General features: G+C 36.8%; 1 protein-coding gene, 1 non-coding gene and 1 pseudogene across 19 annotated transcripts in view; 2 read left to right on the top strand and 1 right to left on the bottom strand.

Annotated features, from left to right (window-relative positions):
• LOC105477129 (RALY RNA binding protein like) overlaps window positions 1-17,640 on the top strand; it is a 733,794-nt gene that overhangs the window by 487,413 nt on the left and 228,741 nt on the right. The gene's annotated exons all lie outside the window — the stretch shown is intronic.
• LOC139355814 (26S proteasome regulatory subunit 7-like) overlaps window positions 1-17,640 on the top strand; it is a 40,451-nt pseudogene extending 22,811 nt beyond the window's left edge.
• On the bottom strand, window positions 4,179-4,285 carry LOC112425842 (U6 spliceosomal RNA). The gene has a single exon (XR_003016998.1). It is a non-coding gene; the product is annotated as a U6 spliceosomal RNA (small nuclear RNA).

Raw genomic sequence — 17,640 nt, 5'->3', positions numbered from 1 at the left:
TCAAATCAAATGTACTTTTATTATTGTAACAATATCTTCATTCTTCTTCCTTGAATTTAATCCATGTTTACTTTCTAGATTCTCTGATTTTGATATAGTCATGGCTTTAATTTATGGCAATAGTTTTTTGACATAGTTTTCATTACATACATTTTTTAATAAACAAAAGGAAGATCCACCTAAGTCCATGTCATTTATTTCTTCTTTTTGCCTCTTTTCTTCCCAGATAAACTGGCCTGGCAGTGTAGAAGGAATTCTGCAAAACCCCTTTTTCACATTTCTTTGAGCTGGAACCAGCTCTACTTAGTCATAGTCACATTTTTGTTACTGTTTTTTCTTTTTTTTTTTTCCTTGTGGTCCCATACTTCTTATAGTTGTCGAGATTTAAGGTATCTTTTCTCATAATATTTAAAGACCTCCAAATTTAGTTCTCACAGAAAAATAGTCAATACATAAAACAGTTCGAAAGCTATGAAACCCACAATTCAACATGTGACCTTTTTTCTAGCTCCCTTAATATTCATTCAATTTATTTGCCTCTTAAATATGCTCATGTCTCAATCTTTAAAATATTTCAGTGGATTCTCACTGCTCTCCGTATAATGCTCAAACTCTTTCACCCGGCTTATGGGCTTCATGGAAGGAATGTGCTTTCATTTCCTACCTTGCTTCTGAAAACTTCACTTCTTACACTCTATGACACATTCACACTAATATATGCTTTAGGTCCTTGATCAGTTTATAGATCTTATTTGGATCTGTATTTGAACAACATATAAAGAAAAATATTTTGAGGACAATCAAGGTAATTTAACTAATGATTTTATGAAATTAAGACATAATAATGTTTTTAGATATGATAGTATTTTGATTTTGTTTAAACAAAGAAATACTATTTACATACATATGATGAGAGGCTTATGATAATGTCTGAGATTTGGTTCAAAATAATATGAGGTTGGAAAGTACATGAAACAAGGCTGTCTGAGCTCATAATTGTTTAAACTGGATGTTGAACACATGGTAATCATTATACCAATCTCTTGACTTTTGTATATGTTTGAAACTTTTCAAAATAAAAACTTTTTGGATCAAATTATGGAAATGTATTTTAATATAGTTTCAGATAATATATAGTCATCCACAATTAATCTATTACTACATATTTATATAAAATCGTGTATAAAATGCATATATAATTTTTATTTCCTTTTTGGATTTTAACTTTTAAGTTCAGGGATACATGTGCAGGATATGCAAGTTTGTTACCTAGTTAAATGTGTGGCATGGTGATTAGCTGCACAGATCATTCCATCACCTACAGATTAAGCACAGCATCCACTAGCTATTCTTACTGATGTTCTCCCTCCTCTCACCCTCCAACAGGCTCCAGTGTGGGTTGTTCTCCTCCCTGTGTCCATGTGTTTTCATTGTACAGCTCCCACTAATAAGTGAGAATATGTGGTGTTTAGTTTTCTATTCCTGCATTAGTTTGTCAAGGATAATGGCTTCCAGCTCCATCCATGTACCTGCAATGGACATGATCTTGTTCTTTTTTATGGCTGCGTAGTATTCCATGGTATATGTGTACTATATTTTCTTTATCCAATCTATCATTGGTGGGCATTTGGGTTGATTCCATGACTTTGCTGTTGTGAAAAGTGCTGCAATTAACATACGTGCACATGTATCTTTATAATAGAATGATTTATATTCCTTTATTTATATAACCAGTAATGAGATTGCTGGATGGAATGGTATTTCTGCCTCTAGGTCTTTGAGGAATCACCACACTGTCTTCCACAGTGGCTGAACTAATTTACACTCCCACCAACAAAAATGTTCCTTTTTCTTCACAACCTCACCGACATCTGTTGTTTTTTGGCTTTTTGATAATAGCCATTCTGACTACTGTGTGATGGTATTTCATTGTGGCTTTATTTGCATTTCTCTAATGATCAGTGATGTTGAGCTTTTTTTCATGTTTGTTGGCTGCATTTATGTCTTCTTTTGAGAAGTGTCAGTTCATGTCCTTTGCCCACTTTTTAATGCAGTTGTTTTTTTAATTGTAAAATTGTTTACATTCCTTGTAGACACGGGATATTAGACCTTTGTCCGATGGGTAGATTGCAAAATGTTCTTCCATTCTCCAGGCTGTCCATTCACTCTGATGATAGTTTCCTTTGCTGTGCAGAAGCTCTTTAGTTTAATTAGCTCCCATTTTTCAATTTTTGCTTTCGTTGCAATTGCTTTTGGCATCTTCATCATGAAATCTTTGATGTGCCTATGTCCTGAATGTTATTGCCTAGGTTTTCTTCTAGGATTTTTTGTTTGGGGTTTTACATTTATGTCTTTCATCCATCCTGAATTGATTTTTGTGTGTGGTGTAAGGAAGGGGTCCAGTTTCAATCTTCTGCATATGGCTAACCAGTTATCTCAGCACCATTTATTAAATAGGGAATCCTTTTCCTATTGCTTGCTTTGGTCAGGTTTGTCGAAGATCAGATGGTTGTAAGTGTGTGGACTTATTTCTGGGTTCTCTATTTTGTTCCATTGATCTTTGTGTCTTTGTACCAGCACCATGCTGCTTTGGTTACTCTAGCACCGTAGCATAGTTTGAAGTCAGGTAGCATGTGTGTGATACCTCCAGCACTTTTTTTTTTTTTTTTTTTTTTTTTTTTTTTTGCTTTGGATTGCCTTGACTATTCAGGTTCTTTTTTGGTTCTATATGAATTTTAAAATAGTTTTTTTTCTAGTTCTGTGAAGAATGTCAGTGGTAGTTTAATGAGAATAGCATTGAATCTATAAATTCCCTTGGACAGTATGGCTATTTTCATGATATTGATTCTTCCTATCCATGAGCATGGAATGTGTTTCCATTTGTTTGTGTGATCTCTGATGTCTTTTAGCAGTGGTTTTGTGGTTCTCCTTGTAAAGATCTTTCACTTCCCTGCTTAGCTGTATTCCTAGGTATTTTATTCTTTTTGTGGCAATTGTGAATGGGAGTTCATTCCTGATAAGGCTCTTGGCTTGACTGTTGTTGGTGTATCTGAATGCTAGTGATTTCTGAATATTGATTTTGTATATGAGAGTTTGCTGAAGTTGCTTATCAACTTAAGAAGCTTTTAGGGTGAGATGATGGAGTTTTCTAGATATAGGATCATGTCATCTACAAACAGGGGTGGTTTGACTTCCTCTCCTTCTACTTGAATGCCTTTACTTCTTTCTTTTGCCTGATTCTCCTGGCCAGAACTTCCAATACTATCTTGAATAGAAGTGGTGAAAGAGGGCATCCTTGTCTTATGCCAGTTTTCAAGGGGAATGCTTCCAGCTTTTGCCTGTTCAGTATGATATTGGTTGTGGGTCTGTCATATATGACTCTTATGATTTTGAGGTATGTTCCTTCAATACCTAGTTTACTGAGAGTTTTTAACATGAAGGGATGTTGAATTTTATTGAAGTCTTTTTTTGGCATCTATTGAGATAATCATGTTGTTTTTGTCTTTAGTCCTGTTTATGTGATGAAGGACATTTATTTATTTGTGTATGTTGAACCAACCTTGCATCCTGGGCATGAAGTCTCTTTGATCGTGGTGGATAAGCCTTTTGATGTGTGGCTGGATTTGGCTTGCCAGTATTTTGTGGAGGATTTTTGCATTGATCTTCATCAGGAATATTAGCCCGAAGTTTTCTTTTTTTGTTGTATCTCTACCAGGTTTTTTTTTTTTTTAATCAGGATGATTTTGGCCTCACAGAATGAGTTAGGGAGGAGTCCCTCCTTTTCAATTTTTTGGAATAATTTCAGTAGGAATGGTACCAGCTCTTCTTTGTACCTCTAGTAGTATTTATCTGGTCCTGGGCTGTTTTTTGTTTGTAGCTTCTTATTACTGCCTCAATTTCAGAACCCATTATTGGTCTAATCAGGGATTCAGTTTCTTCCTGCTTCAGTCTTGGGAGGGAGTATGTGTCCAGGAATTTATCTGTTTCTTCTAGATTTTCTAGTTTATGTGCATAGAGGTGTTTATAGTATTCTCTAATGGTTGTTTGTATTTCTGTGGCATCAGTGGTGATATCCCCTTATCATTTCTGATTGTGTATATTTGAATCTTCTCTTTTCTCTTCTTTATTAGCTAGCTAGAAGTCTATTTTATTATTGTTTTTCAAAATCCAACTCCTGGAGAAATACAGAACACTTCACAAATTTGCATGTAATCCTTGTGCAGGGGCCATGCTAATCATCTCTGTATCATTTCAGTTTTAGTATATGTGCTGCCGAAGCAAGCACAAACACAAGTCTTGACTAAGGCATCTAAACTATTTTTCATCTCTCTTATATCATCAAATAAAAGATCATACTAAAAAATGTGTCAACAACAAGAAAAAAGACAATACTAGACCACTTGTTATTTTATCTACTGTTTTCTGGATATATATTGGTCTTATCACATAGAGAACTAACAATCACCCTAATGGTTCAGGTATTGATATACTTTTAGATCTGTATATGTTTTGTCAGTAAAACAAAGATAACAGATCTTTGATTCTGCCAACCAAGGTTGGCTCTGTTCTTGCATGAAGAGTCAGCTTTAATGTATGTATCTAACCACCATAACGTATTTTTACATTGCTCTGAAATACTAGCCTGTTTTGCTTGTTATTGGCTTCATGACCTGAGTCTCTTACTTCTGAGACCATAGTGAAGATGCACTATTGAAAAAGGGCCTTCATATTTATTCATGTGAACAAAATATGCATATGAAAATGAGCACGCATGTGCACACACACATATACGGGCACACACATGTATACAGGCACACACAAGGATAAATATTTAACAATGAACCAGGCTCTGCACTAGAATCTGCAGGTATAAAACTTCTCTGATTGGCTAGTTATGCTGCAGTACAGTGAATATAAGAAAATCAAGATAAAGGCTTGCTTCTTTATCAGTTTTCAAAATGATAAGTTGGTACTTAAATATCAGTTAAAGTAGACTGCTGAAGGATTTTTCCTGTTATTGTGAACTCATGTTTTTAAAAATTAATCTCTTCAGTCCATTACAATTTTTTTCCCTGAATAATCCCAACTTTGATCAATGACAACCACTTCAGATTGGCTCCAGAGAACTTTAGACTTGACCTCGGTCATCACTGATAACTTCCTTGTTTCTGGTATGATAGAATGTAACCAATATATCTTATACCTTTCCTGATCTACACTGAGAACCAGTCAGCCCAACAAGTAACTTCGTGGGAGCTGGTGTTTAGGGAATCAATCTGAAAACTTGCCTAGAGTTATATAACCTAGGGAGGATGGCAGTGCTTTTCTGATAATGAGCAAGAAAATGGACATTCCACATAGGCTGAGGAGTGCATGGTGGTCTGCAGGAAAATCATGCCATAGAGACAACAGCCTTTTAAAATTCTTTTTCATTACTATTTTTAATCCTCTAAGGCATCTGTTTATAGGCTGTTTCCTCCATGACTTAACTCCTTTGATGATGAAGAAGTGTGTGATAATGGCAGGCAATCGTTTTATAAATTACCACTTCATTTCATGGCGTTCTGTGTCTGTCAAGGTATATGATAATCAGGAAATGCTTACTGAATAGTCACTATGCTAGTTTAAGGGATTCAAACAGGATTAAAACCTTATTTCACATTGTCCTTCAGCTTATTTCAATAGAGTAATGAATGCTATTGTTGGAGCCCAGAGCAAGAAAGTAATAAATTCTGCCTGAGTGAAAAAGAGAAATAGTCATGGAGTGAGTTTTGGTAAAGGTCTTAAAGGAATAAAACTTTGGTGTGTGTGTATGTATGTAACAGGGGGTGGGGACTTGGGGCATTATGTAAAACAGAACACCTGTAATAAAGACAAAGACTCAGTGATTTAAAAGTGGAAAGGTAGTAGTAGATCCAGGTGGTTAGAGTATAGAATGGGTGGGAGTTCCAGCATTATGCTGAGAAGACACTTTGAGTCAGTTTGTTGGGGTAGCAAGGTCACTTACAAAGTTATTATCTAAACTTGGGTAATTACAGTTGGCATTAGAGAGGCATGTATTACTGAGACACTGTACCAATAGAACAGTCATTCTGGTGAGTGGATGTGAGGAAGGATTTAAAGATGACAACATAATTTTGCTTATGATGACTATTATTAGAGCTTGGTCAATAATGGAGTGAGACCAAAGTAGGGTAGTTAGAGCTCAGAAATAACCTGATAAGACAGAGAAGGATATTAAAGGATTTTTTTTAAAAAATTACAGAACATAAAAAGTAGACAATCAAGAATCCGAAAAATTTACTGGTAAATGTCAGATAATTTACAGGAGAGCTATTGAGGTTAAGTGTTCAACAACATATCCATCCATCCATCCATCCATCCATTCATTCATAATCATTTACTCAATGATTATCAAGGCCTATTATATTCATGTGTCTTTCAAGATACACATAGAAAAATAAAACTTGGTCCCACCCTTTGAAATGATGTAATACAGTAATAGATAACTAAGATTCACAGCCACAACTTTCAGCCTAGTGTTGATTTTGTCAGATCACCACTGAACAGTCCATCTCACTGGGTATACTTTGACTCTGTATGTTAAACCAAAGTAATTAGGTATTCATCCCTTTCACTAAATGTTGACACTAGTTGATCATGAATAGTCTCTGGGCTTGGGCAGGGCCATTTGGGCATTACCATTTTGGAACACCCATGTGCTTCTGAGCATTTTTAAAATTTCAACTTTTATTTTAGATAGAGGGGGTACCTGTGCAGGTTTGTTACATGGGTATATTGCATCCAGGTTGTGAGCATAGTCCCCAATAGTTAGTTTTTCAGCCCACAATCTTTTCCCTCTCTCCCCACTCTAGTAGTCCACAGTGTCTGTTGTTCCCATCTTTATGTCCATGTGCACTCAGTGTTTAACTCCCATTTATAAGTGAGAGCATGTGATATTTGGTTTTCTGTTCCTGCATTAATTTGCTTAAGATTGTGGAGCTGAGCATGCTTTTGATCAAGTCTGTCCACAGCAAATTGTCAAGGATTCAAAACACCCTATCATATAAGATGGCCATTCACTTTTAAATGTCAAGGATTCAAAACACCCTATCATATAAGATGGCTATTCACTTTTTACAGTCCAGACCTCAAGTAAATGGTGTACTTCCATTACTAATGGAGAAGGTGTGTCCAACTCCTGCCCTAGATTCATACCATAGCTTTGTAAATGAAAAATTCTCTAAAATTATCTACTTATTAAAGTAAGCATAACTTATTTTCAATCAAACACCAAGTATTTTGCTATTTGATGCAACCTCTTTGTAAATAGAGCAGTTTGCAAACTAGAAGTGCTCATTTCCACTGATTCCTAGTCTTTTCAGTCTCTCTTTATATTCATCTTTCTTAATTTAGTCTCAAAACACCCCCAAGGGGATTGGTGCTGATTCTTGCTTATTTGACATCAAAATTCTTGAGAGCTTGTTCCTCTGAAGCAGGGTTTTTTTGTTTTGTTTTGTTTTGTTTTCTTCATTTTAAAGCATCTTCTCTGACTATTTCATGCTGGGAAAAAACAAAAACAAAAACAAAAAAACACTAATAATAACCGCCCACCTCTTGTACTAATTTCCCACTGATAATGGGATCCTGGTCATGGACACTCTGCCTAGCATCACTTTTAATATTTTTCCCCTAAAATTACACATGAAGGACTTCAAAGCTCTTTTGTTGTTTTTTATACTTTTCCCACTTGAGGAGTTACACAACTCTTTCTGCCGCACATTCAACTCATATTGAACACAATGCTTGTATGCAAATTAGCAATTTCTGTTGACTATCCCTTGAGAAAGAGAAATGTCAGACATCTGATCTCCCTCAAAGTAATGATTATAAAAATTATGTAAAAAATGTCACAATGTCTTATACCAATGTATTATGTAATTCTTCACATGGCTATAAAGAAATATCCAAGGCTGGGTAATTTATAAAGTAAAAGAGGTTTAATGGAGTCACATTTCCACATAGCTGGGAAGGCCTCATAATCATGGTGGAAGGTGAAGGAGGAGCAAAGGTATGTTTTACATGGCAGCAGGCAAGAGTGTGTGTGCAGGGGAACTGCCCTTTATAAAACCACCAGATCTCATGAGGGTTAATCACTATCATGAGAACAGCATGGGAAAGCCCACCCCCATGGTTCAATTACCTCCCACTGGGTCCCTCTTAAGACACATGGGGATTATGGGAGCTATAATTCAAGATGAGATTTGGGTGAGAACACAGCCAAATCATATCATTCTGCCCCTGGCCCCTATCAAATCTCATATCCTCACATTTCAAATCCAATCATGCCTTCCTAACAGTCCCCCAAAGTCTTAACTCATTTCATCATTAACTCAAAGTCCCACATTTCAAAATTTCATTTGAGATAAGGCTAGTTCCTTCTGTTTATGAGCCTGTAAAATCAAAAGCAAGTTAGTTACTTCCTATATACAATGGGGATACCTGCATTGGGTAAATACATGTCCAAATGGGAGAAATTGGCCAAAACAAAGGGTCTATAGACCCTATGTCAGTCCGAAATCCAGCGGGGCAGTCAAATCTTGAAGCTTCAAAATGATCTCCTTTGACACCATGTCTCACATCCAGGTCATGCTGATGCAAGAGGTGGGCTCCCACAGTCTTGGCCAGCTCTGTCCCTGTGGCTTTGCGGGATATAGCCCTCCCTCCTGGCTGCTGTAATGGGCAGGCATTGAGTGTGTGTGTCTTTTCCACATACACAGTGCAAGCTGTTGGTGGATCTACCATTCTGGGGTCTGAATGATGGTGGCCCTCTTCTTGCAGCTCCACTAAGCAGTGTCCCAGTGGGGACTGTGTTGGGAGGGGAGCTCTAACCCCACATTTCCCCTTCCACACTGCCCTGTCAGAGGTTCTCAATGAGGGCCCCACCCCTGCAGCAAAATTCTGCCTGAACATCCAGGCGTTTCCATACAGCCTCTGAAATCTAGGCAGAGGCTCCCAAACTTCAATTCATTACTTCTGTGCACTCACAGGCTCAACACCACATGAAAGCTGCCAAGGCTTGGGGCTCCCACGCTCTGAAGCCCTGGCCTGAGCTATACCTTGGCACAGTTTAGTCAAGACTGGAGCAGCCAGGACACAGTACACCAAGTACCTAAGCTACACACAGCAGTAGAGGCCTGAGTCCAGCCCACAAAGCAATATTTTCCTTCTAGGCCTCTGGGCCTGTGATGGGAGGGGCTGCTGAGAAGGTCTTTGACATGCCCTGGAGACATTTTCCCCATTGTCTTGGCAATTAACATTTACTCCATATTACTTATGCAAATTTCTGCAGCCAGCTTGATTTTCTCCTCAGAATATGGGTTTTTCTTTTCTATTGCATTGTCAGGCTGTAAATTTTCCAAACTTTTATGCTCTACTTCCCTTTTAAACTTAAGTTCCAGTTCCAAACCATGTCTTTGTGAAAGAATAAAACTGAATGCTTTAAAGAGCACCCAAGTCACATCTCTAATGCTTTTTGGTTTAGACATTTCTTCCACCAGATACCCTAAATCATCTCTCTCAAGTTCAAAGTTTCACAGATCTCTAGGGCAGGGTCAAATGCTACCAGTCTCATTGCTAAAGCATAACAGGAGTCACTTTTCCTCCATTTCTCTACAAGTTCCTCATCTCCATCAGAGTCCACCTCAGCCTGGACTTTATTGTCTATATCATTATCAGCATTTTGGTCACAGCCATTCAGCAATTCTCTAGGAAGTTTCAAACTTTCCCACATCTTGTCTTATGAGCCCTTCAAGTTTTTAGGAAGTTCCAAACATTTCCACATTTTCCTGTCTTCTTCTGAGTCCTCCAACTGTTCCAACCTCTGCCTGTTACCGAGTTCCAAAGTCACTTCCACATTTTTGGGTATCTTTACAGCAGCACCCCACTACTTAGTACCAATTTACTGTATTAGTCCATTTTCATATTGCTATGAAGAAATACCCAAGAGTGGGTAACTTATAAAGAAAAAGAGGTTTAATGGACTCACAGTTCCACATGGCTGGGGAGGTCTTACAATCATGGCAGAAGGCAAAGGAGGAGCAAGGGCACATCTTACATGGCAGGCAAGAGAGCATGTACAGGGGAACTGCCCTTTATAAACCCTTCAGATCTCATGAGACTTCTTCACTATCATGAGAACAACACAGGAAAACCTGCCCCCATGATGCAGTTACCTCCCACCAGGTCCCTCCCATGACAAAGTGGGGATTGTGGGAGCTACAGTTCAAGAGGAGATTTGGGTGAGGACACAACCAAACCATATCAACCAAAAAGTTCCAGTTTTTGTAAATATGTTCATGTAATTGCACTAGTCAAATCTGCAGAGAATCTACACTGTCTTCCACAAAGGCTGAATTAATTTACACTCTTACCAGCAGTGTATAAGTGTTCCTTTTTCTCCACAACCTTGCCAGCATTTGTTATTTTTTGACTTTTTCATAGTAGTTATTCTGACTGGTGTTAGATGGTATCTCATTGTGATTTTGATTTGCATGATCAATGATGTTAAGCTTTTTGTCATATGCTTGGTGGCCACATGTATGTCTTCTTTTGAAAAGTGTCTGTTCAGTTATTTTCCTACTTTTTAATGGGGTTGTTCGTTTTATTGTAAATGTGTTTAGTTCCTTTAGATGCTGAATATTAGACCTTTGTCAGATGGGTAAACTGCAAAAATTTTCTCCCATTCTTTAGGTTGTCTGTTTACTCTGTTGATAGTCTCTTTTGCTATGCTGAAGCTCTTCAGTTTAATGAAATCTCATTTTTTCAATTTTTGCTTTTGTTACAATTGCTTTTGGTGTCTTTGTCAAGAAATTTTTGCTTATACCTATATCTTAAATGGTATTGCCTAGGTTGTCTTCTAGGATTTTTATAGGTTTCAGTTTTACATTTTACATTTAAAATCCACCTTGAGTTGATTTTTGTATATGTTGTAAGGAAGGGGTCCAGTTTCAATCTTCTGCATATAGCTAGCCTATTATCCCAGCACAATGTATTGAATGGGGAATATTTTCCCCATTGCTTGCTTTTGTTGGGTTTGTCAAAGATCAGATAATTGTAGGTGTACAGTCTTATTTCTGGGTTTTCCATTCTGTTTCATTGGTCTGTGTGTCTGTTCTTACACCAGTACCTTGCTGCTTTGGTTAGTCTAGCCCTGTAGTATAGTTTGAAGTTGGGTAGTGTGATGCCTCCAGTTTTGTTTCTTTTGTTTAGGATTGCCTTGACAATTTGGGTTCCCTTTCAGTTTCATAAGAATTTTAAAATAATTTTTTATAATTCTGTGAAGAATGGCAATGGTAGTTTAATGTGAATTGCACTGAATCTACAAATTGCTCTTTTCATGAAATTGATACTTCTTATCCATGAATATGGAATTTTTAAAATTTGTGTGATCTCTGATTTCTTTGAGCAGTGGTTTGTAGTTCACTTTGTAGAGATCTTTCACCTTCCTAATTAGCTGTATTCCTAAGTATTTTATCTTTTTGTGACAATTGTGAATGGGCATTCGTTTCTTATTTGGCTCTTGGCTTGACTGTTGTTGGTGTATAAGAATGCTAGTAATTTTTTCACATTGATTTTGTATCCTGAGGCTTTGCTGAAGTTGCTTATTAGCTTAAGAAGCTTTGGGGCTGAGACAATGGGGTTTTCTAGGTATAGGATCATGTCATCTGCCAACAGGGATAGTTTGACTTCCTCTCTATTTGAATGCATTTATTTCTTTCTCTTGCCTGATTGCCCTGGCTGGAACTTCCAATACTATATTGAATAGAAGTAGTGAGAGAGGACATCCTTGTCTGGTGCTAGTTTTCAAGGGGAATGCTTCCAGCTTTTGCCCATTTAGTATGATATTGGCTGTGTGTGACTGCCCTATCTTTCAACATTACTCTAAACGCAGCATTCTTTTATAGTTCTCTCTGGCTCTTCCTACTTCTTCCAAAGGCCAAGTTGTATACTCTGGAAGATTACACAGTACTTTAAAAGTATTCAAAGGTAATTCTTTTTATCATTATCTCATCAAGGCTGTATAATCCAGGTGGACAGGACCATTTGTCTTTTATTCTTAGCATATTTTTAGCATATGGAGAATAGTCAATAAAATTTGATTAACAAAATTTCCTCTGTTAAGCTCTTAGTGTAGTCAATGCTGGCTTACTAGGTTATTACGCATGAAATCCAAGATTACAGAACATTTAGAAGAAGATACATTTCTTCTTAAATTTTTGAAAGCAAATTGTATACAAAGTAAGCATAGTTTGAGTTAAAGTTGTTTCTTAGATTTATTCTTACTATGTTTATTTAAAATTTGATTATAAGAAGATATACGCCAGTAGTGCAGATGTGAAAAAAAAAGAAGACATAAAATGTACTGCATCTACTGTTAAGTAGCTCTGAGTTCTTAAAAATGTAATTACGTTTGTAACTTGTTAAATTGAAGGTTTTTAAACCATAAAACCCATAACAAATAAGATTTATCGTATTTCCAATTCCATGATGTTTGAGAAATACATTTTATTCTGAAAGCTTAGCAAATAAATATTTAAGTTGAATATAAACTTGAATTTTTCACTAAACTTTTAAAATACGCTTATTAAATGTTTTTATTCCTTAAATTACAGTGTAACTTTGGATGACTTAGGTGGTTTTTGAGATTATTTGAAGAATCTCTTTTTTCAAAAATATGTATTAAAGTATAACCAGTCCACCAATTCTATTACTTTTCTACTGATGTTTTTAAGAAATTTGACTTAATAGAGGCTTACAAATGCCTCTTTAAATAGGAGATAGGAGAACTGAATGGAATAGAACTAATTCCCCAAATATTAGTTTAAAATTTACTTCAAAAAGATAAAAATTAGCTTATGCTTGAGGAATATTTTCAAAACTGAATTACAAAATGAAATTTTAGGAGTTGATTTTTGACTTAGTAACCAATATTTGATGATTTTCATGCTCATACAAATATTATCAAATTCAAACATCTCTTTTTCTCTGAAAGGTCAACTTTGTTTCTCTGTGGAATTCCTCACTGTTTTGTGTGTTTGGTCACATAAAAAAGTTTGTCTTTTTGAGTTCCCCCTTTTCTGTAGATATTCTCCTTGTCTTTTCACCACAGTTCATAGATGTTAGATCGTCTTCTCCACCATGTGTATTATTCAGGTGATGGGTACTCTAAAAGCCCTGACTTTACCCGTATACAATCTATGCATGTGACAAAATTACACATGTACTCCATAGATTTGTACAAATAAAAAGGAAAAATATTATTGGTCACAAACAAAAAGAGCACATGAGTTGGTGAATCTAACTAAAAAGAGAACTGTGAGGCAATTGATGTGTTAATTAATGTGGCAATCATTTCACAATGCATGTGTATATCAAAGCATTACATTGTATATCTTGAATATATCCAACTGCTATTTGTCAAGTATACCTCAATAAGGCTGGAAAAAGGGGGAAAATAATAAATAAATGAAATTATAGTGATAAGCAATAATATTTTATAAATGTCCTTACTTGAAAGAATATTTTCCCTTTGGATTTTTTCTGATCCAAGTAATTGCAATTGCAAAAACCAGGAATCACTAATGTAGAGATATGGATAGCAAATTTGGGTTGCTTATACTATGGCTATATTAGAAATGCAGCTTATTCCCTTCTCCATGTGGTCCCTGAGATTTTGCAGATGTCCATACAGCAGAAATAGGTCTTAGTGTGTGGCTTGTATGCAAATATACAAAACTTGGTTGTAGGCATAACCCCTTTTTTCCTACAGATAGTTTGAGAATGTTGCAATTAAAACCATGTCCTAACATTCCCAGTGTGCTCCCAAATCCCATGTCCCAGTTAGCATTTTGTTATGTGAACAAACTGAGTTCACAATGAGTCCATGAGATAACTGAATCTGTCTCTAGAATTTTAGTGTGACCGTGCTTAATAGCAAATGACCATTTAAGGTCCCCACCCAATCCTAAAACAGCCTTTTGGGTTTCAAGAAGCTGTATTATAGCTGGTTATGTCATCATTAAGCCTCAACTAAATGATTATTAAGGCCCTTCTGTGCTCAGAGTTATGGGGAAACATAGAAATGAAGGCAAAAGTTATAATCCTTTCAAAAGATTTTTTATTGCTTGGGCTTGATTACATATTAAAGGAATTTTTTTTTTTTTTTTTGAGACAGAGTCTCACTTTGTCACCCAGGCTGGAGTGCAGTGGCCTGATCTCAGCTCACTGCAACCTCTGTCTCCTGGGTTCAAGCAATTCTTCTGCTCAGCTTCTCAAGTAGCTGGGACTACAGGTGCATGCCACCATTCCTGGCTAATTTTTGTATTTTTAGTACGGATGGGGTTTCACCATGTTGGCCAGGCTAGTCTTGAACTCCTGACCTCATGATCCACCCTTTTGAGCCTCCCAAAGTGCTGAGATTACAGGTGTGAGTCACCCTGCCCATAATGCAGTCTCGTACTTTAAAGGAAGAAATAAAGAATTAAAGGAATGAAGAAGCAAAAAGATTTTATCTTTTTTTTTCTCTAGTTGTCAATGTCCCAGATAAAATAAAATGTGATATTGATTTGTCTTTTATTAAATAAACTAATAAAAAGTTAAAATTATTATGTTTGTAAAATGTATTTTGAATAACATGGTCCAGTTATTTTCATATAGCACTAAGTATAGATTGAAGATTATATAAACAGTTAAACCTGGTCATTGTACTACTTATAACCTTAAAAGGAAATAAAAGAAAGTATAAGTGGGAATAGGCATAGATTGCCTACTAAGAAATGATATGTTATAATATCAAGAATAAATAATTTGCCTATTTCTTAATTATCTCAAGAAAATGTGTTTTTTAGAGATTTTTTGAATCCGAAAAGTGTACCTATAACATTCTATTAACAATTTAAACTGGTGATAAAAATGGAAATAGAAAAGAATAAAGATTGCTTCTGAACAGAAAATGCTTAAAACCAGCAGTATTGATATTTTGTGCAATAAAAGAAAATAAAAGATGCAATTACATCAGCTGCTTTCTCAGGTAAAGCTGTTTTTAAAGAAAACTTCTTAAAGTGATGGCTAACTGAACTCCCACATGAAATGACTTTTTTATGACATTTTCAATGTACCTTCAATTCATATACTTCTAGCCTAAATTATTAGCCTAGGCTACTTTCCCTTTACTCAGCTCAGATAGCATTTTTCAAGAAATAAACTTATGTACAGCACAAGTGGAAAATAAAACCACTTTCTATTTCTTCATTTATAGGAGGTTGAACTTCTCTGGAGTGCTAGAGCTATAGATTTTTCTGGATGTGTGCTTCAGAGTGAATTCAAGCGATATTACTTTTCTCTTAAGTTACCAACCAACTGAAAAAAAAAATCATTAGTTCTAAATTTCAAATTCCACTGATATCATAAGTTATACAAAAGCACTTTGCTATTCACACATTTTTTTTAACATTGTCTATATGGGAATGGACAACTCTTGATTACTATAGTTAAATTGTCAGTTTTATGAATTACTTCCTATACAAATGACCTCCTCTGCCCTGCAAGTGTAGTTTTGTTGTTTTGTTTTTGTTTTGTTTTTGTTTTTGAGATGGAGTCTCACTTTGTCACCCAAGCTGGAGTGCAGTGGTGAGATCTCAGCTCACTGCAACTTCCACACCCTGGGTTCAAGTGATTCTCCTGCCTCAGCCTCCTGAGTAACTGAGATTACAGGCATGCACCACCACACCCAGATAATTTTTTCATATTTTTAGTAGAGCCAGGGTTTCACCATGTTGGCCACGCTGGTTTCAAACTCCTGACCTAATATGATCCACCCACCTTGGCCTCCCAAAGTACTAGGATTACAGGCGTGAGCCACTGCACCCAGCCAAATGTAGCATTTTTAAATATGAACAAGCACATGATAAAGAATTTTTAAGGAGGCTGCAAAAGGTCATAAAAAATGTACAAACCAATTTCAACATGGAGTTTTCTTGAGTCTCTTTATTACTTTCACATTTCCTGCAGAAAGCTAAAAGTTCACTAGCAACAGTGCATAAAAGAAATAATAGTAAGGCAGTGTAATCACTAAGGAGCTGAATCACTGGCATCTCTTAAAACGCTGGATTACCTCTGTGCTGATCAGTGGAAAATCAAAAAGGATGAGAAGGATGACAAACACTTTTGAGCTCTGAATGAAGAGGATACTGCCTTGCTGAAAAATCATGGTCAGAGCACTTATTCTAGGGAGATTAAGCAGGTTGAGAATGACATTCAACAACTCCTTAAGAAAATTATCTCAGTAGTATTAAAGAGTCTGACACTAGCCTGGCCACCACCAGCACTCTGGGATTTGGCTGCAAATAAGCAAATGCTCCAGGGTGAACAATGTTTACAGGTTGCAAGGTGTAGAAAGACAGTAAATGCTGATTCTGAGAACTCAAAATACATTGTCAGTGTGTAGCAGATTGCTAAGTTTGTGGTGGACCTCAGGGATCTACTGACATTGAAGCAGGGATGAAATTTGATGTGAATTAAAATCATATTCCCATGCTTTCTAAGATTGACCCAACAATTACCATGATGCCAGTGGAGTAAAAACCTGATGTCATATACAGCGATGTTGGTGGCTGTAGGGAACAGATTGAGAAATTGTAAGTAGTTGAAACCCCACTACTTCATCCAGAGAGATTTGTTAACCTTGGCATGGAGCCCCCCAAGAGTGTGCTCTTTGGTCCACTAGGTACAGGCAAGACACTCTGTGCTCAGGTGGTTGCTAAATGGGACTTATGCTTGCTTCATCGAATTATTGGATATGAACTTTTACAGAACTATACCTGCAAAGGGGCTGGAATGGTTCATAAGCTCTTCCCAATGGCCAGAACAAGAAACACCTGCCTTATCTTCTTTGATGAAACTGATGCTATTGGAAGAGCTCAGTTTGATGATGGTGCTGGAGGTGACAATGAAGTACAGAGAAAAAATGTGAGAACTAATTCATCAGTTGGATGGCTTTGATCATCAAGGCAATATTAAGTGCTGATGGCCACTAACAGACCTGATACTTTGGATTCGGCACTGATGAAGCCGGGGAAATTGGATAGAAAGATTGAATTTAGCTTACCTGATCTAGAGGGTCAGACTCACATCTTTAAGATTCATACTTGCTCAATGGATGTTGAAAGATACCAGATTTGCATGGTTAGCACAACTACATCCAAACAGCACTGGGGCTGAGATTAGAAGCTTTTGTATAGAAGCTGGGTTTTGTTGTTTTGTTGTTTGTTTTTGTTTGTTTTTGTTTTTGAGACTGAGTCTCACTCTGTCTCCCAGGCTGGTGTGCAGTGGCATGATCCCAGCTCACTGCAACCTCTGCCTCCTGGGTTCAAGCGATTTTCCTGCCATAGCCTCCTGAGTAGCTGGGATTATGGGCATGTGCCACCACACCCAGCTAGTTTTGTATATTTTTGAGACGGGGTTTCACTGGGTTAGACAGGCTGATCTCAAACTCCTGACCTCAGGTGATCTGCCCACTTCAGCCTCCCAAAGTGCTGGGATTACAGGTGTGAGCCACCATGCCTGGCCGAAGCTGGTATG

This window comes from Macaca nemestrina, chromosome 8, assembly GCF_043159975.1.
Source record: "Macaca nemestrina isolate mMacNem1 chromosome 8, mMacNem.hap1, whole genome shotgun sequence".
Lineage (NCBI taxonomy): Eukaryota > Metazoa > Chordata > Mammalia > Primates > Cercopithecidae > Macaca > Macaca nemestrina.
This window is presented reverse-complemented; position numbering and strand designations above follow the sequence as displayed.